Source organism: Harmonia axyridis, chromosome 6 (genome assembly GCF_914767665.1).
Source record: "Harmonia axyridis chromosome 6, icHarAxyr1.1, whole genome shotgun sequence".
NCBI classification, from domain to species: domain Eukaryota; kingdom Metazoa; phylum Arthropoda; class Insecta; order Coleoptera; family Coccinellidae; genus Harmonia; species Harmonia axyridis.
In genome coordinates this window covers 12,036,953-12,063,976 of record NC_059506.1, presented here as the reverse complement: position 1 = coordinate 12,063,976, position 27,024 = coordinate 12,036,953, and the positions used below count along the sequence as shown (strand labels likewise).

Below are 27,024 nucleotides of genomic sequence, written 5' to 3'. Positions count from 1 at the left end.
AGGTATCGGATTCGGTTAGCGAACGTTCCGTACAGCACTGGTAGTGGGGTGACCCCACTCCCAGTACTGCGGAACGGGGAACGGACTCTAACCGAATACGATATCTAAACGGTGATCACCGTCACGCTTTAATTTCACTGATATCATAAAGGAACAGGAACGTTTCACAACGTGATCTAGAAATCACGGTATCGCTCATCTCTAGTTAGAATGAGAAATATAGAAAGAAAAAACAAACAAATGAAATCAACAACAGAAGTCAGTCGTGCATTTGTGGTTACAGCAGCAATTGACCTTACCACGTGGGAGATTATAGCTACCTGCGAGACATCCGAATCCAAGAAAATCAACAATGTGGAATGGCTTACTTGGATAATTGTTCATTAAACAAAACGGAGGGAATAAGAACAGTCCCTTATACCAAAGTGGTCTTCTTAGACACGTGTGTCAAGCTTTCGTCCCTGTGCAATACGATGAAAAGTGTAAGAATGAGAAATATAGAAGGAAATAACAAACAAATGAAATCAACAACAGAAGTCAGTCGTGCATTTGTGGTTACAGCAGCAATTGACCTTAACACGTGGGAGATTATAGCTAGCTGCGTGACATCCTAGTCCAAGAAAATCAACAATGTTGAATGGCTTGCTTGGATAATTGTTCATCAAAAAAAAAAAGGGAATGAGAACAATCCCTCATACCAATGTGGCTTCCTTAGACACGTAAGTCAAGCTTTCGTCCCTGTGTAATACGATGAAAAGAGTTAGAATGAGAAACATTGAAGGAAATAACAAACAAATGAAATCAACAACAGAAGTCAGTCGTGCATTTGTGGTTACAGCAGCAATTGACCTTACCACGTGGGAGATTATAGCTACCTGCGTGACATCCGAGTCCAAAAAAATCAACAATGTGGAATGGCTTACTTGGATAATTGATCATTATACAGAAGGAATGGAATACGAACAGTCCCATATACCGATGTGGTTTCCATAGACACGTGTGTCGAACTTTCGTCCCTGTGCAATACGATGAGAAGTGTTAGAATGAGAAACATTGATTGGAAATAACAAACAAATGAAATCAACAACAGAAGTCAGTCGTGCATTTGTGGTTACAGCAGCAATTGACCTCACCACGTGGGAGATTATAGCTACCCGTGTGTCATCCGAGTCCAAGAAAATAAACAATGTGGAATGGCATACTTGGATAATTGATCATTATACAGAAGGAATGGAATACGAACAGTCCCATATACCGATGTGGTTTCCATAGACACGTGTGTCGAACTTTCGTCCCTGTGCAATACGATGAGAAGTGTTAGAATGAGAAACATTGAAGAAAATAACAAACGAATGAAATCAACAACAGAAGTCAGTCGTGCATTTGTGGTTACAGCAGCAATTGACCTTAACACGTGGGAGATTATAGCTAGCTGCGTGACATCCTAGTCCAAGAAAATCAACAATGTTGAATGGCTTGCTTGGATAATTGTTCATCAAAAAAAAAAAGGGAATGAGAACAATCCCTCATACCAATGTGGCTTCCTTAGACACGTAAGTCAAGCTTTCGTCCCTGTGTAATACGATGAAAAGAGTTAGAATGAGAAACATTGAAGGAAATAACAAACAAATGAAATCAACAACAGAAGTCAGTCGTGCATTTGTGGTTACAGCAGCATTTGACCTCACCACATGGGAGATTATAGCTACCTGCGTGACATCTGAGTCCAAGAAATTCAACAATGTGGAATGGCTTACTTGGATAATTGTTCATCAAAAAGAAAAAAGGGAATGAGAACAGTCCCTTATACCAATGTGGTTTCCTTAGACAGGTGTGTCAAGCTTTCGTCCCTGTGCAATACGATGAAAAGTGTTAGAATGAGAAACATAGAAGGAAATAACAAACGAATGAAATCAACAACAGAAGTCAGTCGTGCATTCGTGGTTACAGCAGCAATGGACCTTACCACGTGGGAGATTATAGCTACCTGCGTGACATCCGAGTCCAAAAAAAACAACAATGTGGAATGGCATACGTGGATAATTGTTCATTAAACGAAAAGAAGGTAATAAGAACAGTCCCTTATACCAAATTGACCTTACCACGTGGGAGATTATAGCTACCTGCGTGTCATCCGAGTCCAAGAAAATCAACACTGTGGAATGGCTTACTTGGATAATTGATCATTATTCAGAAAGAAGGGAATAAGAACAGTCCCTTATACCAATGTGGTTTCCATAGACACGTGTGTCGAACTTTCGTCCCTGTGCAATACGATGAGAAGTGTTAGAATGAGAAACATTGATTGGAAATAACAAACAAATGAAATCAACAACAGAAGTCAGTCGTGCATTTGTGGTTACAGCAGCAATTGACCTCACCACGTGGGAGATTATAGCTACCCGTGTGTCATCCGAGTCCAAGAAAATAAACAATGTGGAATGGCATACTTGGATAATTGTTAATTAAACAAAAAGAAGGGAATAAGAACAGTCCCTTATACCAATGTGATTTCCCTAGACACGTGTGTCAAGCTTTCGTCCCTGTGCAATACGATGAGAAGTGTAAGAATGAGAAACATTGAAATAAATAACAAACAAATGAAATCAACAACAGAAGTCAGTCGTGCATTTGTGGTTACAGCAGCAATTGACCTCACCACGTGGGAGATTATAGCTACCTGCGTGACATCCGAGTCTAAGAAAATCAACAATGTGGAATGGCTTACTTTGATAATTGTTCATTAAACAAAAAGAAGGGAATAAGCACAGTCCCTTATACCAAATTGGTTTCCTTAGACACGTGTGTCAAGCTTTCGTCCCTGTGCAATACGATGAAATGTGTTAGAATGAGAAACATTGAAGAAAATAACAAACGAATGAAATCAACAACAGAAGTCAGTCGTGCATTTGTGGTTACAGCAGCAATTGACCTTAACACGTGGGAGATTATAGCTACCTGCGTGACATCGTAGTCCAAGAAAATCAACAATGTGGAATGGCTTACTTGGATAATTGTTCATCAAAATGAAAAAAGGGAATAAGAACAGTCCCTTATACCAAAGTGGTTTCCTTAGACACGTGTGTCAAGCTTTCGTCCCTGTGCAATACGATGAGAAGTGTTAGAATGAGAAACATTGATGGAAATAACAAACAAATGAAATCAACAACAGAAGTCAGCCGTCCAATTGTGGTTACAGCAGCAAATGACCTTACGACGTGGGAGATTTTAGCTACCTGCGTGACATCCGAGTCTAAGAAAATCAACAATGTGGAATGGCTTACTTTGATAATTGTTCATTAAACAAAAAGAAGGGAATAAGCACAGTCCCTTATAAAAAATTGGTTTCCTTAGACACGTGTGTCAAGCTTTCGTCCCTGTGCAATACGATGAAATGTGTTAGAATGAGTAACATTGAAGAAAATAACAAACAAATGAAATCAACAACAGAAGTCAGTCGTGCATTTGTGGTTACAGCAGCAATTGACCTTATCACGTGGGAGATTATAGCTACCTGCGTGACATCCGAGTCTAAGAAAATCAACAATGTGGAATGGCTTACTTTGATAATTGTTCATTAAACAAAAAGAAGGGAATTAGCACAGTCCCTTATACCAAATTTGTTTCCTTAGACACGTGTGTCAAGCTTTCGTCCCTGAGCAATACGATGAAAAGTGTTAGAATGAGAAACATAGAAGGAAATGACAACCAAATGAAATTAACAATAGAAGTCAATCGTGCATTCGTGGTTACAGCAGCAATGGACCTTACCACGTGGGAGATTATAGCTACCTGCGTTACATCCGAGTCCAAGAAAATCAACAATGTGGAATGGCTTACTTGGATAATTGTTCATTAAACAAAAAGAAGGGAATAAGAACAGTCCCTTATACCAAACTGGTTTCCTTAGACACGTGTGTCAAGCTTTGGTCCCTGTGCAATACGATGAAAAGTATTAGAATGTGAAACATTGAAGAAAATAACAAACGAATGAAGTCAACAACAGAAGTCAGTCGTGCATTTGTGGTTACAGCAGCAATCAACAATGTGGAATGGCTTACTTGGATAATTGTTCATTAAACAAAAAGAAGGGAATAAAAACAGTCCCTTATACCAAAGTGGTTTCCTTAGACACGTGTGTCAAGCTTTCGTCCTTGTGCAATACGATGAAAAGTATTAGAATGTGAAACATTGAAGAAAATAACAAACGAATGAAATCAACAACAGAAGTCAGTCGTGCATTTGTGGTTACAGCTGCAATTGACCTTACCACGTGGGAGATTATAGCTCCCTGCGTGACATCCGAGTACAAGAAAATCAACAATGTGGAATGGCTTACTTGGATAATTGTTCATTAAACAAAAAGAAGGGAATAAGAACAGTCCCTTATACCAAAGTGGTTTCCTTAGACACGTGTGTCAAGCTTTCGTCCCTGTGCAATACGATGAAAAGTGTTAGAATGAGAAACATTGAAGAAAATAACAAACGAATGAAATCAACAACAGAAGTCAGTCGAGCATTTGTGGTTACAGCAGCAATTGACCTTACCACGTGGGAGATTATAGCTAGCTGCGTGACATCCGAGTCCAAGAAAATCAACAATGTGGAATGGCTTATTTGGATAATTGTTCATCAAAAAGAAAAAAGGGAATAAGAACAGTCCCTCATACCAATGTGGCTTCCTTAGACACGTAAGTCAAGCTTTCGTCCCTGTGTAATACGATGAAAAGAGTTAGAATGAGAAACATTGAAGGAAATAACAAACAAATGAAATCAACAACAGAAGTCAGTAGTGCATTTGTGGTTAGAGCAGCAATTGACCTTACCACGTGAGAGATTATAGCTACCTGCGTGACATCCGAGTCCAAGAGAATCAACAATGTGGAATGGCTTACTTGGATAATTGATCATTATATAGAAATAATGGAATAAGAACAGTCCCTTATACCGATGTGGTTTCCATAGACACGTGTGTCAAGCTTTCGTCCCTGTGCAATACGATGAAAAGTGTTAGAATGAGAAACATTGAAGAAAATAACAAACGAATGAAATCAACAACAGAAGTCAGTCGTGCATTTGTGGTTATAGCAGCAATTGACCTCACCACGTGGGAGATTATAGCTACCTGCGTTACATCCGAGTCCAAGAAAATCAACAATGTGGAATGGCTTTATTGGATAATTGTTCATCAAAAAGAAAAAATGGAATAAGAACAGTCCCTCATACCAATGTGGCTTCCTTCGACACGTAAGTCAAGCTTTCGTTCCTGTGTAATACGATGAAAAGAGTTAGAATGAGAAACATAGAAAGAAAAAACTTACAAATGAAATCAACAACAGAAGTCAGCCGTCCAATTGTGGTTACAGCAGCAAATGACCTTACCACGTGGGAGATTATAGCTACCTGCGTGACATCCGAGTCTAAGAAAATCAACAATGTGGAATGGCTTACTTTGATAATTGTTCATTAAACAAAAAAAAGGGAATGAGCACAGTCCCTTATACAAAATTGGTTTCCTTAGACACGTGTGTCAAGCTTTCGTCCCTGTGCAATACGATGAAATGTGTTAGAATGAAAAACATTGAAGAAAATAACAAACAAATGAAATCAACAACAGAAGTCAGTCGTCCACTTGTGGTTACAGCAGCAATTGACCTTAACACGTGGGAGATTATAGCTACCTGCGTGACATCCGAGTCTAAGAAAATCAACAATGTGGAATGGCTTACTTTGATAATTGTTCATTAAACAAAAAGAAGGGAATAAGCACAGTCCCTTATACCAAATTGGTTTCCTTAGACACGTGTGTCAAGCTTTCGTCCCTGAGCAATACGATGAAAAGTGTTAGAATGAGAAACATAGAAGGAAATAACAACCAAATGAAATCAACAACAGAAGTCAATCGTGCATTCGTGGTTACAGCAGCAATGGACCTTACCACGTGGGAGATTATAGCTACCTGCGTTACATCCGAGTCCAAGAAAATCAACAATGTGGAATGGCTTACTTGGATAATTGTTCATTAAACAAAAAGAAGGGCATAAGAACAGTCCCTTATACCAAAGTGGTTTCCTTAGACACGTGTGTCAAGCTTTCGTCCTTGTGCAATACGATGAAAAGTATTAGAATGTGAAACATTGAAGAAAATAACAAAGGAATGAAGTCAACAACAGAAGTCAGTCGTGCATTTGTGGTTACAGCAGCAATCAACAATGTTGAATGTGCAATACGATGAAAAGTGTTAGAATGAGAAACATAGAAGGAAATAAGAAACAAATGAAATCAACAACAGAAGTCAATCGTGCATTCGTGGTTACAGCAGCAATGGACCTTACCACGTGGGAGATTATAGCTACCTGCGTGACATCCGAGTCCAAGAAAATCAACAATGTGGAATGGCTTACTTGGATAATTGTTCATTAAACAAAAAAAAGAGAATAAGAACAGTCCCTTATACCAAAGTGGTTTCCTTAGACACGTGTGTCAAGCTTTCGTCCCTGTGCAATACGATGAAAAGTGTTAGAATGAGAAACATTGAAGAAAATAACAAACGAATGAAATCAACAACAGAAGTCAGTCGAGCATTTGTGGTTACAGCAGCAATTGACCTTACCACGTGGGAGATTATAGCTAGCTGCGTGACATCCGAGTCCAAGAAAATCAACAATGTGGAATGGCTTATTTGGATAATTGTTCATCAAAAAGAAAAAAGGGAATAAGAACAGTCCCTCATACCAATGTGGCTTCCTTAGACACGTAAGTGAAGCTTTCGTCCCTGTGTAATACGATGAAAAGAGTTAGAATGAGAAACATTGAAGGAAATAACAAACAAATGAAATCAACAACAGAAGTCAGTAGTGCATTTGTGGTTACAGCAGCAATTGACCTCACCACGTGGGAGATTATAGCTACCTGCGTTACATCCGAGTCCAAGAAAATCAACAATGTGGAATGGCTTTATTGGATAATTGTTCATCAAAAAGAAAAAATGGAATAAGAACAGTGCCTCATACCAATGTGGCTTCCTTCGACACGTAAGTCAAGCTTTCGTTCCTGTGTAATACGATGAAAAGAGTTAGAATGAGAAACATAGAAAGAAAAAACTTACAAATGAAATCAACAACAGAAGTCAGCCGTCCAATTGTGGTTACAGCAGCAAATGACCTTACCACGTGGGAGATTATAGCTACCTGCGTGAAATCCGAGTCTAAGAAAATCAACAATGTGGAATGGCTTACTTTGATAATTGTTCATTAAACAAAAAAAAGGGAATAAGCACAGTCCCTTATACAAAATTGGTTTCCTTAGACACGTGTGTCAAGCTTTCGTCCCTGTGCAATACGATGATATGTGTTAGAATGAAAAACATTGAAGAAAATAACAAACAAATGAAATCAACAACAGAAGTCAGTCGTGCATTTGTGGTTATAGCAGCAATTGACCTCACCACGTGGGAGATTATAGCTACCTGCGTTACATGCGAGTCCAAGAAAATCAACAATGTGGAATGGCTTTATTGGATAATTGTTCATCAAAAAGAAAAAATGGAATAAGAACAGTCCCTCATACCAATGTGGCTTCCTTCGACACGTAAGTCAAGCTTTCGTTCCTGTCTAATACGATGAAAAGAGTTAGAATGAGAAACATAGAAAGAAAAAATTTACAAATGAAATCAACAACAGAAGTCAGCCGTCCAATTGTGGTTACAGCAGCAAATGACCTTACCACGTGGGAGATTATAGCTACCTGCGTGACATCCGAGTCTAAGAAAATCAACAATGTGGAATGGCTTACTTTGATAATTGTTCATTAAACAAAAAGAAGGGAATAAGCACAGTCCCTCATACAAAATTGGTTTCCTTAGACACGTGTGTCAAGCTTTCGTCCCTGTGCAATACGATGAAATGTGTTAGAATGAGAAACATTGAAGAAAATAACAAACAAATGAAATCAACAACAGAAGTCAATCGTCCATTTGTGGTTACAGCAGCAATTGACCTTAACACGTGGGAGATTATAGCTACCTGCGTGACATCCGAGTCTAAGAAAATCAACAATGTGGAATGGCTTACTTTGATAATTGTTCATTAAACAAAAAGAAGGGAATAAGCACAGTCCCTTATACCAAATTGGTTTCCTTCGACACGTGTGTCAAGCTTTCGTCCCTGAGCAATACGATGAAAAGTGTTAGAATGAGAAACATAGAAGGAAATAACAACCAAATGAAATCAACAACAGAAGTCAATCGTGCATTCGTGGTTACAGCAGCAATGGACCTTACCACGTGGGAGATTATAGCTACCTGCGTTACATCCGAGTCCAAGAAAATCAACAATGTGGAATGGCTTACTTGGATAATTGTTCATTAAACAAAAAGAAGGGCATAAGAACAGTCCCTTATACCAAAGTGGTTTCCTTAGACACGTGTGTCAAGCTTTCGTCCTTGTGCAATACGATGAAAAGTATTAGAATGTGAAACATTGAAGAAAATAACAAACGAATGAAATCAACAACAGAAGTCAGTCTAGCATTTGTGGTTACAGCAGCAATTGACCTTACCACGTGGGAGATTATAGCTAGCTGCGTGACATCCGAGTCCAAGAAAATCAACAATGTGGAATGGCTTATTTGGATAATTGTTCATCAAAAAGAAAAAAGGGAATAAGAACAGTCCCTTATACCAATGTGGTTTCCTTAGACACGTGTGTCAAGCTATCGTCCCTGTGCAATACGATGAAAAGTGTTAGAATGAGAAACATTGAAGGAAATAACAAACAAATGAAATCAACAACAGAAGTCAGTCGTGCATTTGTGGTTACAGCAGCAAATGACCTTACCACGTGGGAGATTATAGCTACCTGCGTGACATCCGAGTCTAAGAAAATCAACAATGTGGAATGGCTTACTTTGATAATTGTTCATTAAACAAAAAGAAGGGAATAAGCACAGTCCCTTTTACAAAATTGGTTTCCTTAGACACGTGTGTCAAGCTTTCGTCCCTGTGCAATACGATGAAATGTGTTAGAATGAAAAACATTGAAGAAAATAACAAACAAATGAAATCAACAACAGAAGTCAGTCGTGCATTTGTGGTTATAGCAGCAATTGACCTCACCACGTGGGAGATTATAGCTACCTGCGTTACATGCGAGTCCAAGAAAATCAACAATGTGGAATGGCTTTATTGGATAATTGTTCATCAAAAAGAAAAAATGGAATAAGAACAGTCCCTCATACCAATGTGGCTTCCTTCGACACGTAAGTCAAGATTTCGTTCCTGTCTAATACGATGAAAAGAGTTAGAATGAGAAACATAGAAAGAAAAAATTTACAAATGAAATCAACAACAGAAGTCAGCCGTCCAATTGTGGTTACAGCAGCAAATGACCTTACCACGTGGGAGATTATAGCTACCTGCGTGACATCCGAGTCTAAGAAAATCAACAATGTGGAATGGCTTACTTTGATAATTGTTCATTAAACAAAAAGAAGGGAATAAGCACAGTCCCTTATACAAAATTGGTTTCCTTAGACACGTGTGTCAAGGTTTCGTCCCTGTGCAATACGATGAAATGTGTTAGAATGAGAAACATTGAAGAAAATAACAAACAAATGAAATCAACAACAGAAGTCAGTCGTCCATTTGTGGTTACAGCAGCAATTGACCTTAACACGTGGGAGATTATAGCTACCTGCGTGACATCCGAGTCTAAGAAAATCAACAATGTGGAATGGCTTACTTTGATAATTGTTCATTAAACAAAAAGAAGGGAAAAAGCACAGTCCCTTATACCAAATTGGTTTCCTTAGACACGTGTGTCAAGCTTTCGTCCCTGAGCAATACGATGAAAAGTGTTAGAATGAGAAACATAGAAGGAAATAACAACCAAATGAAATCAACAACAGAAGTCAGTCGTGCATTTGTGGTTACAGCAGCAATCAACAATGTTGAATGTGCAATACGATGAAAAGTGTTAGAATGAGAAACATAGAAGGAAATAAGAAACAAATGAATTCAACAACAGAAGTCAATCGTGCATTCGTGGTTACAGCAGCAATGGACCTTACCACGTGGGAGATTATAGCTACCTGCGTGACATCCGAGTCCAAGAAAATCAACACTGTGGAATGGCTTACTTGGATAATTGTTCATTAAACAAAAAAAAGAGAATAAGAACAGTCCCTTATACCAAAGTGGTTTCCTTAGACACGTGTGTCAAGCTTTCGTCCCTGTGCAATACGATGAAAAGTGTTAGAATGAGAAACATTGAAGAAAATAACAAACGAATGAAATCAACAACAGAAGTCAGTCGAGCATTTGTGGTTACAGCAGCAATTGACCTTACCACGTGGGAGATTATAGCTAGCTGCGTGACATCCGAGTCCAAGAAAATCAACAATGTGGAATGGCTTATTTGGATAATTGTTCATCAAAAAGAAAAAAGGGAATAAGAACAGTCCCTCATACCAATGTGGCTTCCTTAGACACGTAAGTGAAGCTTTCGTCCCTGTGTAATACGATGAAAAGAGTTAGAATGAGAAACATTGAAGGAAATAACAAACAAATGAAATCAACAACAGAAGTCAGTAGTGCATTTGTGGTTACAGCAGCAATTGACCTTACCACGTGGGAGATTATAGCTACCTGCGTGACATCCGAGTCCAAGAAAATCAACAATGTGGAATGGCTTACTTGGATAATTGATCATTATACAGAAATAATGGAATAAGAACAGTCCCTTATACCGATGTGGTTTCCATAGACACGTGTGTCAAGCTTTCGTCCCTGTGCAATACGATGAAAAGTGTTAGAATGAGAAACATTGAAGAAAATAACAAACGAATGAAATCAACAACAGAAGTCAGTCGTGCATTTGTGGTTATAGCAGCAATTGACCTCACCACGTGGGAGATTATAGCTACCTGCGTTACATCCGAGTCTAAGAAAATCAACAATGTGGAATGGCTTACTTTGATAATTGTTCATTAAACAAAAAGAAGGGAATAAGCACAGTCCCTTTTACAAAATTGGTTTCCTTAGACACGTGTGTCAAGCTTTCGTCCCTGTGCAATACGATGAAATGTGTTAGAATGAAAAACATTGAAGAAAATAACAAACAAATGAAATCAACAACAGAAGTCAGTCGTGCATTTGTGGTTATAGCAGCAATTGACCTCACCACGTGGGAGATTATAGCTACCTGCGTTACATGCGAGTCCAAGAAAATCAACAATGTGGAATGGCTTTATTGGATAATTGTTCATCAAAAAGAAAAAATGGAATAAGAACAGTCCCTCATACCAATGTGGCTTCCTTCGACACGTAAGTCAAGATTTCGTTCCTGTCTAATACGATGAAAAGAGTTAGAATGAGAAACATAGAAAGAAAAAATTTACAAATGAAATCAACAACAGAAGTCAGCCGTCCAATTGTGGTTACAGCAGCAAATGACCTTACCACGTGGGAGATTATAGCTACCTGCGTGACATCCGAGTCTAAGAAAATCAACAATGTGGAATGGCTTACTTTGATAATTGTTCATTAAACAAAAAGAAGGGAATAAGCACAGTCCCTTATACAAAATTGGTTTCCTTAGACACGTGTGTCAAGCTTTCGTCCCTGTGCAATACGATGAAATGTGTTAGAATGAGAAACATTGAAGAAAATAACAAACAAATGAAATCAACAACAGAAGTCAGTCGTCCATTTGTGGTTACAGCAGCAATTGACCTTAACACGTGGGAGATTATAGCTACCTGCGTGACATCCGAGTCTAAGAAAATCAACAATGTGGAATGGCTTACTTTGATAATTGTTCATTAAACAAAAAGAAGGGAATAAGCACAGTCCCTTATACCAAATTGGTTTCCTTAGACACGTGTGTCAAGCTTTCGTCCCTGAGCAACACGATGAAAAGTGTTAGAATGAGAAACATAGAAGGAAATAACAACCAAATGAAATCAACAACAGAAGTCAGTCGTGCATTTGTGGTTACAGCAGCAATCAACAATGTTGAATGTGCAATACGATGAGAAGTGTTAGAATGAGAAACATAGAAGGAAATAAGAAACAAATGAATTCAACAACAGAAGTCAATCGTGCATTCGTGGTTACAGCAGCAATGGACCTTACCACGTGGGAGATTATAGCTACCTGCGTGACATCCGAGTCCAAGAAAATCAACACTGTGGAATGGCTTACTTGGATAATTGTTCATTAAACAAAAAAAAGAGAATAAGAACAGTCCCTTATACCAAAGTGGTTTCCTTAGACACGTGTGTCAAGCTTTCGTCCCTGTGCAATACGATGAAAAGTGTTAGAATGAGAAACATTGAAGAAAATAACAAACGAATGAAATCAACAACAGAAGTCAGTCGAGCATTTGTGGTTACAGCAGCAATTGACCTTACCACGTGGGAGATTATAGCTAGCTGCGTGACATCCGAGTCCAAGAAAATCAACAATGTGGAACGGCTTATTTGGATAATTGTTCATCAAAAAGAAAAAAGGGAATAAGAACAGTCCCTCATACCAATGTGGCTTCCTTAGACACGTAAGTGAAGCTTTCGTCCCTGTGTAATACGATGAAAAGAGTTAGAATGAGAAACATTGAAGGAAATAACAAACAAATGAAATCAACAACAGAAGTCAGTAGTGCATTTGTGGTTACAGCAGCAATTGACCTTACCACGTGGGAGATTATAGCTACCTGCGTGACATCCGAGTCCAAGAAAATCAACAATGTGGAATGGCTTACTTGGATAATTGATCATTATACAGAAATAATGGAATAAGAACAGTCCCTTATACCGATGTGGTTTCCATAGACACGTGTGTCAAGCTTTCGTCCCTGTGCAATACGATGAAAAGTGTTAGAATGAGAAACATTGAAGAAAATAACAAACGAATGAAATCAACAACAGAAGTCAGTCGTGCATTTGTGGTTATAGCAGCAATTGACCTCACCACGTGGGAGATTATAGCTACCTGCGTTACATCCGAGTCTAAGAAAATCAACAATGTGGAATGGCTTACTTTGATAATTGTTCATTAAACAAAAAGAAGGGAATAAGCACAGTTCCTTTTACAAAATTGGTTTCCTTAGACACGTGTGTCAAGCTTTCGTCCCTGTGCAATACGATGAAATGTGTTAGAATGAAAAACATTGAAGAAAATAACAAACAAATGAAATCAACAACAGAAGTCAGTCGTGCATTTGTGGTTATAGCAGCAATTGACCTCACCACGTGGGAGATTATAGCTACCTGCGTTACATGCGAGTCCAAGAAAATCAACAATGTGGAATGGCTTTATTGGATAATTGTTCATCAAAAAGAAAAAATGGAATAAGAACAGTCCCTCATACCAATGTGGCTTCCTTCGACACGTAAGTCAAGATTTCGTTCCTGTCTAATACGATGAAAAGAGTTAGAATGAGAAACATAGAAAGAAAAAATTTACAAATGAAATCAACAACAGAAGTCAGCCGTCCAATTGTGGTTACAGCAGCAAATGACCTTACCACGTGGGAGATTATAGCTACCTGCGTGACATCCGAGTCTAAGAAAATCAACAATGTGGAATGGCTTACTTTGATAATTGTTCATTAAACAAAAAGAAGGGAATAAGCACAGTCCCTTATACAAAATTGGTTTCCTTAGACACGTGTGTCAAGCTTTCGTCCCTGTGCAATACGATGAAATGTGTTAGAATGAGAAACATTGAAGAAAATAACAAACAAATGAAATCAACAACAGAAGTCAGTCGTCCATTTGTGGTTACAGCAGCAATTGACCTTAACACGTGGGAGATTATAGCTACCTGCGTGACATCCGAGTCTAAGAAAATCAACAATGTGGAATGGCTTACTTTGATAATTGTTCATTAAACAAAAAGAAGGGAATAAGCACAGTCCCTTATACCAAATTGGTTTCCTTAGACACGTGTGTCAAGCTTTCGTCCCTGAGCAATACGATGAAAAGTGTTAGAATGAGAAACATAGAAGGAAATAACAACCAAATGAAATCAACAACAGAAGTCAGTCGTGCATTTGTGGTTACAGCAGCAATCAACAATGTTGAATGTGCAATACGATGAAAAGTGTTAGAATGAGAAACATAGAAGGAAATAAGAAACAAATGAAATCAACAACAGAAGTCAATCGTGCATTCGTGGTTACAGCAGCAATGGACCTTACCACGTGGGAGATTATAGCTACCTGCGTGACATCCGAGTCCAAGAAAATCAACAATGTGGAATGGCTACTTGGATTATTGTTCATTAAACAAAAAAAAGAGAATAAGAACAGTCCCTTATACCAAAGTGGTTTCCTTAGACACGTGTGTCAAGCTTTCGTCCCTGTGCAATACGATGAAAAGTGTTAGAATGAGAAACATTGAAGAAAATAACAAACGAATGAAATCAACAACAGAAGTCAGTCATGCATTTGTGGTTACAGCAGCAATTGACCTTATCACGTGGGAGATTATAGCTACCTGCGTGACATCCGAGTCTAAGAAAATCAACAATGTGGAATGGCTTACTTTGATAATTGTTCATTAAACAAAAAGAAGGGAATTAGCACAGTCCCTTATACCAAATTTGTTTCCTTAGACACGTGTGTCAAGCTTTCGTCCCTGAGCAAAACGATGAAAAGTGTTAGAATGAGAAACATAGAAGGAAATGACAACCAAATGAAATTAACAACAGAAGTCGATCGTGCATTCGTGGTTACAGCTGCAATGGACCTTACCACGTGGGAGATTATAGCTACCTGCGTTACATCCGAGTCCAAGAAAATCAACAATCTGGAATGGCTTATTTGGATAATTGTTCATTAAACAAAAAGAAGGGAATAAGAACAGTCCCTTATACCAAAGTGGTTTCCTTAGACACGTGTGTCAAGCTTTCGTCCCTGTGCAATACGATGAAAAGTGTTAGAATGAGAAACATTGAAGAAAATAACAAACGAATGAAGTCAACAACAGAAGTCAGTCGTGCATTTGTGGTTACAGCAGCAATCAACAATGTGGAATGGCTTACTTGGATAATTGTTCATTAAACAAAAAGAAGGGAATAAGAACAATCCCTTATACCAAAGTGGTTTCCTTAGACACGTGTGTCAAGCTTTCGTCCTTGTGCAATACGATGAAAAGTATTAGAATGTGAAACATTGAAGGAAATAACAAACAAATGAAATCAACAACAGAAGTCAGTCGTGCATTTGTGGTTACAGCAGCAATTGACCTCACCACGTGGGAGATTATAGCTACCTGCGTGACATCCGAGTCTAAGAAAATCAACAATGTGGAATGGCTTACTTGGATAATTGTTCATCAAAATGAAAAAAGGGAATAAGAACAGTCCCTTATACCAGAGTGGTTTCCTTAGACACGTGTGTCAAGCTTTCGTCCCTGTGCAATACGATGAAATGTGTTAGAATGAGAAACATTGAAAAAAATAACAAACGAATGAAATCAACAACAGAAGTCAGTCGTGCATTTGTGGTTACAGCAGCAATTGACCTTAACACGTGGGAGATTATAGCTACCTGCGTGACATCGTAGTCCAAGAAAATCAACAATGTGGAATGGCTTACTTGGATAATTGTTCATCAAAATGAAAAAAGGGAATAAGAACAGTCCCTTATACCAAAGTGGTTTCCTTAGACACGTGTGTCAAGCTTTCGTCCCTGTGCAATACGATGAAATGTGTTAGAATGAGAAACATTGAAAAAAATAACAAACAAATGAAATCAACAACAGAAGTCAGTCGTGCATTTGTGGTTACAGCAGCAATTGACCTTATCACGTGGGAGATTATAGCTACCTGCGTGACATCCGAGTCTAAGAAAATCAACAATGTGGAATGGCTTACTTTGATAATTGTTCATTAAACAAAAAGAAGGGAATTAGCACAGTCCCTTATACCAAATTTGTTTCCTTAGACACGTGTGTCAAGCTTTCGTCCCTGAGCAATACGATGAAAAGTGTTAGAATGAGAAACATAGAAGGAAATGACAACCAAATGAAATTAACAACAGAAGTCAATCGTGCATTCGTGGTTACAGCAGCAATGGACCTTACCACGTGGGAGATTATAGCTACCTGCGTTACATCCGAGTCCAAGAAAATCAACAATGTGGAATGGCTTACTTGGATAATTGTTCATTAAACAAAAAGAAGGGAATAAGAACAGTCCCTTATACCAAACTGGTTTCCTTAGACACGTGTGTCAAGCTTTGGTCCCTGTGCAATACGATGAAAAGTATTAGAATGTGAAACATTGAAGAAAATAACAAACGAATGTCAACAACAGAAGTCAGTCGTGCATTTGTGGTTACAGCAGCAATCAACAATGTGGAATGGCTTACTTGGATAATTGTTCATTAAACAAAAAGAAGGGAATAAGAACAATCCCTTATACCAAAGTGGTTTCCTTAGACACGTGTGTCAAGCTTTCGTCCTTGTGCAATACGATGAAAAGTATTAGAATGTGAAACATCGAAGAAAATAACAAACGAATGAAATCAACAACAGAAGTCAGTCGTGCATTTGTGGTTACAGCTGCAATTGACCTTACCACGTGGGAGATTATAGCTCCCTGCGTGACATCCGAGTCCAAGAAAATCAACAATGTGGAATGGCTTACTTGGATAATTGTTCATTAAACAAAAAGAAGGGAATAAGAACAGTCCCTTATACCAAAGTGGTTTCCTTAGACACGTGTGTCAAGCTTTCGTCCCTGTGCAATACGATGAAAAGTGTTAGAATGAGAAACATTGAAGAAAATAACAAACGAATGAAATCAACAACAGAAGTCAGTCGAGCATTTGTGGTTACAGCAGCAATTGACCTTACCACGTGGGAGATTATAGCTAGCTGCGTGACATCCGAGTCCAAGAAAATCAACAATGTGGAATGGCTTATTTGGATAATTGTTCATCAAAAAGAAAAAAGGGAATAAGAACAGTCCCTCATACCAATGTGGCTTCCTTAGACACGTAAGTCAAGCTTTCGTCCCTGTGTAATACGATGAAAAGAGTTAGAATGAGAAACATTGAAGGAAATAACAAACAAATGAAATCAACAACAGAAGTCAGTAGTGCATTTGTGGTTACAGCAGCAATTGACCTTACCACGTGAGAGATTATAGCTACCTGCGTGACATCCGAGTCCAAGAAAATCAACAATGTGGAATGGCTTACTTGGATAATTGATCATTATACAGAAATAATGGAATAAGAACAGTCCCTCATACCGATGTGGTTTCCATAGACACGTGTGTCAAGCTTTCGTCCCTGTGCAATACGATGAAAAGAGTTAGAATGAGAAACATTGAAGGAAATAACAAACAAATGAAATCAACAACAGAAGTCAGTAGTGCATTTGTGGTTACAGCAGCAATTGACCTTACCACGTGAGAGATTATAGCTACCTGCGTGACATCCGAGTCCAAGAAAATCAACAATGTGGAATGGCTTACTTGGATAATTGATCATTATACAGAAAGAATGGAATAAGAACAGTCCCTTATACCAATGTGGCTTCCTTAGACACGTAAGTCAAGCTTTCGTCCCTGTGTAATACGATGAAAAGAGTTAGAATGAGAAACATTGAAGGAAATAACAAACAAATGAAATCAACAACAGAAGTCAGTCGTGCATTTGTGGTTACAGCTGCAATTGACCTTACCACGTGGGAGATTATAGCTCCCTGCGTGACATCCGAGTCCAAGAAAATCAACAATGTCGAATGGCTTACTTGGATAATTGTTCATTAAACAAAAAGAAGGGAATAAGAACAGTCCCTTATACCAAAGTGGTTTCCCTAGACACGTGTGTCAAGCTTTCGTCCCTGTGCAATACGATGAAAAGTGTTAGAATGAGAAACATTGAAGAAAATAACAAACGAATGAAATCAACAACAGAAGTCAGTCGTGCATTTGTGGTTATAGCAGCAATTGACCTCACCACGTGGGAGATTATAGCTACCTGCGTTACATCCGAGTCCAAGAAAATCAACAATGTGGAATGGCTTTATTGGATAATTGTTCATCAAAAAGAAAAAATGGAATAAGAACAGTCCCTCATACCAATGTGGCTTCCTTCGACACGTAAGTCAAGCTTTCGTTCCTGTGTAATACGATGAAAAGAGTTAGAATGAGAAACATAGAAAGAAAAAACTTACAAATGAAATCAACAACAGAAGTCAGCCGTCCAATTGTGGTTACAGCAGCAAATGACCTCACCACGTGGGAGATTATAGCTACCTGCGTGACATCCGAGTCTAAGAAAATCAACAATGTGGAATGGCTTACTTTGATAATTGTTCATTAAACAAAAAAAAGGGAATAAGCACAGTCCCTTATACAAAATTGGTTTCCTTAGACACGTGTGTCAAGCTTTCGTCCCTGTGCAATACGATGAAATGTGTTAGAATGAAAAACATTGAAGAAAATAAAAAACAAATGAAATCAACAACAGAAGTCAGTCGTGCATTTGTGGTTACAGCAGCAATTGACCTCACCACGTGGGAGATTATAGCTACCTGCGTGACATCCGAGTCTAAGAAAATCAACAATGTGGAATGGCTTACTTGGATAATTGTTCATCAAAATGAAAAAAGGGAATAAGAACAGTCCCTTATACCAGAGTGGTTTCCTTAGACACGTGTGTCAAGCTTTCGTCCCTGTGCAATACGATGAAATGTGTTAGAATGAGAAACATTGAAAAAAATAACAAACGAATGAAATCAACAACAGAAGTCAGTCGTGCATTTGTGGTTACAGCAGCAATTGACCTTAACACGTGGGAGATTATAGCTACCTGCGTGACATCGTAGTCCAAGAAAATCAACAATGTGGAATGGCTTACTTGGATAATTGTTCATCAAAATGAAAAAAGGGAATAAGAACAGTCCCTTATACCAAAGTGGTTTCCTTAGACACGTGTGTCAAGCTTTCGTCCCTGTGCAATACGATGGGAAGTGTTAGAATGAGAAACATTGATGGAAATAACAAACAAATGAAATCAACAACAGAAGTCAGCCGTCCAATTGTGGTTACAGCAGCAAATGACCTTACGACGTGGGAGATTTTAGCTACCTGCGTGACATCCGAGTCTAAGAAAATCAACAATGTGGAATGGCTTACTTTGATAATTGTTCATTAAACAAAAAGAAGGGAATAAGCACAGTCCCTTATAAAAAATTGGTTTCCTTAGACACGTGTGTCAAGCTTTCGTCCCTGTGCAATACGATGAAATGTGTTAGAATGAGAAACATTGAAAAAAATAACAAACAAATGAAATCAACAACAGAAGTCAGTCGTGCATTTGTGGTTACAGCAGCAATTGACCTTATCACGTGGGAGATTATAGCTACCTGCGTGACATCCGAGTCTAAGAAAATCAACAATGTGGAATGGCTTACTTTGATAATTGTTCATTAAACAAAAAGAAGGGAATTAGCACAGTCCCTTATACCAAATTTGTTTCCTTAGACACGTGTGTCAAGCTTTCGTCCCTGAGCAATACGATGAAAAGTGTTAGAATGAGAAACATAGAAGGAAATGACAACCAAATGAAATTAACAACAGAAGTCAATCGTGCATTCGTGGTTACAGCAGCAATGGACCTTACCACGTGGGAGATTATAGCTACCTGCGTTACATCCGAGTCCAAGAAAATCAACAATGTGGAATGGCTTACTTGGATAATTGTTCATTAAACAAAAAGAAGGGAATAAGAACAGTCCCTTATACCAAACTGGTTTCCTTAGACACGTGTGTCAAGCTTTGGTCCCTGTGCAATACGATGAAAAGTATTAGAATGTGAAACATTGAAGAAAATAACAAACGAATGTCAACAACAGAAGTCAGTCGTGCATTTGTGGTTACAGCAGCAATCAACAATGTGGAATGGCTTACTTGGATAATTGTTCATTAAACAAAAAGAAGGGAATAAGAACAATCCCTTATACCAAAGTGGTTTCCTTAGACACGTGTGTCAAGCTTTCGTCCTTGTGCAATACGATGAAAAGTATTAGAATGTGAAACATCGAAGAAAATAACAAACGAATGAAATCAACAACAGAAGTCAGTCGTGCATTTGTGGTTACAGCTGCAATTGACCTTACCACGTGGGAGATTATAGCTCCCTGCGTGACATCCGAGTCCAAGAAAATCAACAATGTGGAATGGCTTACTTGGATAATTGTTCATTAAACAAAAAGAAGGGAATAAGAACAGTCCCTTATACCAAAGTGGTTTCCTTAGACACGTGTGTCAAGCTTTCGTCCCTGTGCAATACGATGAAAAGTGTTAGAATGAGAAACATTGAAGAAAATAACAAACGAATGAAATCAACAACAGAAGTCAGTCGAGCATTTGTGGTTACAGCAGCAATTGACCTTACCACGTGGGAGATTATAGCTAGCTGCGTGACATCCGAGTCCAAGAAAATCAACAATGTGGAATGGCTTATTTGGATAATTGTTCATCAAAAAGAAAAAAGGGAATAAGAACAGTCCCTCATACCAATGTGGCTTCCTTAGACACGTAAGTCAAGCTTTCGTCCCTGTGTAATACGATGAAAAGAGTTAGAATGAGAAACATTGAAGGAAATAACAAACAAATGAAATCAACAACAGAAGTCAGTAGTGCATTTGTGGTTACAGCAGCAATTGACCTTACCACGTGAGAGATTATAGCTACCTGCGTGACATCCGAGTCCAAGAAAATCAACAATGTGGAATGGCTTACTTGGATAATTGATCATTATACAGAAATAATGGAATAAGAACAGTCCCTCATACCGATGTGGTTTCCATAGACACGTGTGTCAAGCTTTCGTCCCTGTGCAATACGATGAAAAGAGTTAGAATGAGAAACATTGAAGGAAATAACAAACAAATGAAATCAACAACAGAAGTCAGTAGTGCATTTGTGGTTACAGCAGCAATTGACCTTACCACGTGAGAGATTATAGCTACCTGCGTGACATCCGAGTCCAAGAAAATCAACAATGTGGAATGGCTTACTTGGATAATTGATCATTATACAGAAAGAATGGAATAAGAACAGTCCCTTATACCAATGTGGCTTCCTTAGACACGTAAGTCAAGCTTTCGTCCCTGTGTAATACGATGAAAAGAGTTAGAATGAGAAACATTGAAGGAAATAACAAACAAATGAAATCAACAACAGAAGTCAGTCGTGCATTTGTGGTTACAGCTGCAATTGACCTTACCACGTGGGAGATTATAGCTCCCTGCGTGACATCCGAGTCCAAGAAAATCAACAATGTCGAATGGCTTACTTGGATAATTGTTCATTAAACAAAAAGAAGGGAATAAGAACAGTCCCTTATACCAAAGTGGTTTCCCTAGACACGTGTGTCAAGCTTTCGTCCCTGTGCAATACGATGAAAAGTGTTAGAATGAGAAACATTGAAGAAAATAATAAACGAATGAAATCAACAACAGAAGTCAGTCGTGCATTTGTGGTTATAGCAGCAATTGACCTCACCACGTGGGAGATTATAGCTACCTGCGTTACATCCGAGTCCAAGAAAATCAACAATGTGGAATGGCTTTATTGGATAATTGTTCATCAAAAAGAAAAAATGGAATAAGAACAGTCCCTCATACCAATGTGGCTTCCTTCGACACGTAAGTCAAGCTTTCGTTCCTGTGTAATACGATGAAAAGAGTTAGAATGAGAAACATAGAAAGAAAAAACTTACAAATGAAATCAACAACAGAAGTCAGCCGTCCAATTGTGGTTACAGCAGCAAATGACCTCACCACGTGGGAGATTATAGCTACCTGCGTGACATCCGAGTCTAAGAAAATCAACAATGTGGAATGGCTTACTTTGATAATTGTTCATTAAACAAAAAAAAGGGAATAAGCACAGTCCCTTATACAAAATTGGTTTCCTTAGACACGTGTGTCAAGCTTTCGTCCCTGTGCAATACGATGAAATGTGTTAGAATGAAAAACATTGAAGAAAATAAAAAACAAATGAAATCAACAACAGAAGTCAGTCGTGCATTTGTGGTTATAGCAGCAATTGACCTCACCACGTGGGAGATTATAGCTACCTGCGTTACATCCGAGTCCAAGAAAATCAACAATGTGGAATGGCTTCATTGGATAATTGTTCATCAAAAAGAAAAAATGGAATAAGAACAGTCCCTCATACCAATGTGGCTTCCTTCGACACGTAAGTCAAGCTTTCGTTCCTGTCTAATACGATGAAAAGAGTTAGAATGAGAAACATAGAAAGAAAAAATTTACAAATGAAATCAACAACAGAAGTCAGCCGTCCAATTGTGGTTACAGCAGCAATTGACCTTACCACGTGGGAGATTATAGCTACCTGCGTGACATCCGAGTCTAACAAAATCAACAATGTGGAATGGCTTACTTTGATAATTGTTCATTAAACAAAAAGAAGGGAATAAGCACAGTCCCTTATACAAAATTGTTTTCTTTAGACACGTGTGTCAAGCTTTCGTCCCTGTGCAATACGATGAAATGTGTTAGAATGAGAAACATTGAAGAAAATAACAAACAAATGAAATCAACAACAGAAGTCAGTCGTCCATTTGTGGTTACAGCAGCAATTGACCTTAACACGTGGGAGATTATAGCTACCTGCGTGACATCCGAGTCTAAGAAAATCAACAATGTGGAATGGCTTACTTTGATAATTGTTCATTAAACAAAAAGAAGGGAATAAGCACAGTCCCTTATACCAAATTGGTTTCCTTAGACACGTGTGTCAAGCTTTCATCCCTGAGCAATACGATGAAAAGTGTTAGAATGAGAAACATAGAAGGAAATAACAACCAAATGAAATCAACAACAGAAGTCAATCGTGCATTCGTGGTTACAGCAGCAATGGACCTTACCACGTGGGAGATTATAGCTACCTGCGTTACATCCGAGTCCAAGAAAATCAACAATGTGGAATGGTGTAACGGTTATATTTTACACGATTTGAGATTTCGGTTGTTACTGCGCCCTCTGGAAGTTGATTGTGAATTCAACTCGGAATATTCCGTATTAATTTAAATGTCAATTTATTATGGAACACTTATTTCCGGATAAATGAGGTCGAATATCATTACCGTTGGGAAATATTTTATAGTTTCTGGATTTCTTGTTTGTTTTCTTCTGTGTGGGAAGTTTCGTTTGACAACTGGTAGATTCTGTGGTGATGGATTGTCAAAATGGAGGTTATCGGCGATTTGAGATAGTTTTTTGAAAGAGAGTTTTTTGGAAAGAAAGTTTGCCTGATTGAAGAATATATGATCTAGAATCATCCTTATTATAGGCGATTATTTCTTCAATTTGGATAACTCCCTGTATGGTTTATGGTATTGTGAATAATTTTGGGAAATACGTTTTATACGTGATTATGAGAATTTTCTTCCACAAGGCCCATCTCTGGTATTGAAATTTACTCTGAAGATCTGAGAGGTATGATATCATTCCTATATCTTGTGTCATTATCTGAGATTTCTATTTTATTAGGATTCGCTTCCCGGCGATTAGTTCGAACAACTGTGGAACTTACACGAAGAATATCAAGAAGATCCTTTTCCCTCGAACAACATCTGAGAGGTATAAATTCCGTTTCATTTTGTGAACAATATCTTATTGTCTTTTATTAGGGTCCTAGTGCCTGGTTCCGTTCAAGAATCCTAGTGCCTGGTTGGATTTGAAGAGTCCTAGTGACTGATTACGTTCAAGAGTTCTGGAGTCTGGTGTATAGTACGGTTGGAGTTTATGGTATTATTTTCTGGTATATGGTGGTACATAGTATATTTCTGGCATATGGTGCAGCTCGAGTAGATGGTACATTCTACGTATAGAGATCTCACCGTTAGATTTGATGTCAACCTTCAATATTGACTTTGTATCAGGTAACCGGTGCTTGCACTGGCTTTAATGAGTATTGTACTGAGATTTAGTTTTTGAAAGTAACGATTTAGTGCACTGATAGTTAATCAGATATTTGAATAGGAGTTAACGGATTTATTATTGATTTTCTATCCATTGATAGTTATATTGAAGTTATAAGTTATATTGAATAAAGGTTGTTTCATGCTTATTATACACTGTTGCAATTGTAAACAGTTTGCGGTGAGGTGCACTTCACTAACTGGCCATTTATTTTAACAACTATAATACTTGTGTATCCCTTCAGGATTTGTGACTGGAATTTATTATCACTTTGTTCAGCCTGCTATTTTGTACCAGCCAGTTATTACAACCACTGTATTTGTATATTCCTTCTGGATCTGTGGTTTAGGTCAATCTTCTTGTTCAACTTGGTTAATTTGTATGGTTTATTATCTGGTTTAGTTGGAGTTTGTCGAACTCCGTTTACGTTAGTTTCGGTACTGATATTTAAGGTTTAGCCTAAGCCAAGTGTGGCTGATATAAGTATTCTATTTTGAGGATTAGTTTAGGCATTTTAGGTTGTAGGAAGCCCTTCTGGCATTTGTTGTTGATTATAGTTTATAGGAAGCCCTTCTGGCATTTGTTAGTGTTAGGTAAAGTTTTTGGGAAGCCCTTATGGCTCTTGGTAATTTAGAGAATTCTTTTTCATTATTTTTTTTATTATCAACCACTGCATAAATTTTAATTTCATTAAACGTTTGACTTGAGTGATTTGTTTTACTGCTACTCTGGTAGAGGAGTACGCAATTTATTCTTAATACAGGCATATCTCTACCTGGCGCCCAATATTACCTTCCATCTAATTTTGAAGAACTCACTCCCATCTTCACTGAGTGTAGTCGCGAGCCGAATTTAGCCTTGTGACCGGCTTACTCAAGGTCGACACGTCACAAATTGGCGCCCAACGTGGGGCCCAAAAGTCTATTCTATCTGACTTGCAGTGGTTGATCGGTCTTGTTGTTATTATATATATTTTTCGTATTCCGTCAATTTTCAAATCTACCTTGTTATCAATTTTTGCTGTAGTGTCGATTTCCGTTGTATTTATTGGCGCTGTCAATATTTTGTATTTTGAGGTTAGGTAAGATTGTGTTTTTAGTATTTTGCTAAGTATGGAGGGTCGAATGGACGTGAATCGTCTTGATAAAGATGAATTGAGTTATGAATTAGCTGTAAGAGGTGTAGATAACGTGAGTACGGTTGTTGAGATGAGAAAGAGTCTTAGAGGTTATTTGAGGTTAGAAAAGTCGGGAATTAAAGCCAAATATCCACCATATCCGTATCAGTTCGAAGATGACTCAAAGGCGATAGAAAGCTCAATTGCATTCTTTGAAAGAGAATTATTAGACTTTTCGGGTGATGAAAAGAGTTTATCTTTTCTGAAGACGTCCACACGCTTGGTACATTTGTTTAAGCGGGCGGAAAGATCTCAAGCGCTCTCAGAAGAAGAACAGGTTCTCCGGTCAGGATATTTAGCTAAAATAATTGGATTAAAGGCGGAATTAGGTTCGCGAGCTAGGAAATTTCGGAGATTGTCGCTGCAAACTCAGTCACCTCTTGAGTTGAGCATGCTGATGGATAAAGCTGGTATATCTGATTCATCGTCGGAATCTGAGTCGGATGACGTCACAGTTAGTGATGTAGTTCACCGGACCACTAATACAGCTTCAGCTCCCCAATGTAAGGTACCTTCAGTATCTGTGGCCAAATGGAATATTATCAAATTCAGTGGAGATAATTCTAAATGCTCCCTGAGTTCTTTTCTTGAAAATGTTGAGGAATTATGTATTTCCCGGAACGTTACAGAGGAGCAGTTGTTTTTGTCTGCCAGCGATCTATTTGTGGGTAAGGCTCTTATCTGGTTCCGATCTGTCCGGTCCACCTTGTCAACGTGGTCTCAGCTGGTTGATGAACTGAGAAAACAGTTTCTCCCTTCCAATTATAACGAGAAACTTTTCGATGAGATTAAACGCCGAACACAGGGCCCTGATGAAAGCATCGGTTTGTATCTGGCAATGATGGACACTATGTTCAAACGTCTTACTGTACCCGTCAATGAGGAAGCTCGACTGAGAATCCTTCTTCGTAATATCTCACCCTTTTACCAGAGTCAGTTAGGTTTGACTAACATCACCTCGATTTCGCAACTGTTGGATATCGGAAGACAACTCGAGGCTCGCAAGGAATCCATCGAATCCTTCGTACCTCCTCCCCGAAATAGGAGCTCTCTGATGGAACCTGATTTAGCATACGTATATGCAGAACAACCTTCTGTCTCTTCTGTTGATGTGAGTACTTCTTCTGCTGATATAAGTACCTCTTCGGCTGAGGTAAATGCAGTATTGACTTGCTGGAATTGTAAGCAACCCGGTCATGGTGCTAGGGATTGTAAGATGACCAAAAATAAGTACTGTTTCAAGTGTGGTCGTCCAGGTTCCACTGTTCGGACCTGTCCTAAGTGTAAGCCGTCGGAAAACTGAGGGGGAAGACCTCTAATGGCAGTATGTGTGCCTTCCCTCATTTCTCTGCCCGTGATCGTTTACCTTTGCACCAGAAAGCTTTGTTAGATTATGTGTTGGCGCATGCGCAAAGTGATGAACGTCCATATTTGTCGGTTTCTGTTTTTGATGTCGATTTGTTAGGTCTTTTAGATTCGGGTGCTTCATGCACGATTATTGGAGGCCCTGGATGGGTGTTGTTGAAGAAATTGAATCTGAATATTAATGTTGATAATGTAATTTCTTGTAGAGTCGCTAATGGACAAAGTTGTTCAAGTATCGGTTCGGTGGATTTACCAATTAAGCTTGAGAATAAGATTAAGATGATTTCAGCCTTAGTAGTTCCTGAGTTGCCGCACTCTTTAATCCTAGGCATTGATTTTTGGAGGAAGTTCGGTGTCGTACCGGATCTTCGTTGTGGGAAATGGGTATTTCAACGTGATGCTGATGTCCCTGTGGATGCGATTGCATCAGAGGAACACCTTACCCCTGAGCAATCTAGGATTTTGAATGAGGTTGTGCAGGAGGCTTTTCAGAACATGGGTGACGAGTT

General features: G+C 38.5%; 1 long non-coding RNA gene across 1 annotated transcript; it reads left to right on the top strand.

Moving 5' to 3' along the window:
• The first annotated feature begins 23,011 nt into the window (after nucleotides 1-23,011).
• LOC123683166 lies at nucleotides 23,012-24,680 on the top strand. The gene is made up of 2 exons (XR_006747942.1): nucleotides 23,012-23,631; nucleotides 23,682-24,680. It is a non-coding gene; the product is annotated as an uncharacterized LOC123683166 (long non-coding RNA).
• The last annotated feature ends 2,344 nt before the right edge of the window (nucleotides 24,681-27,024 follow it).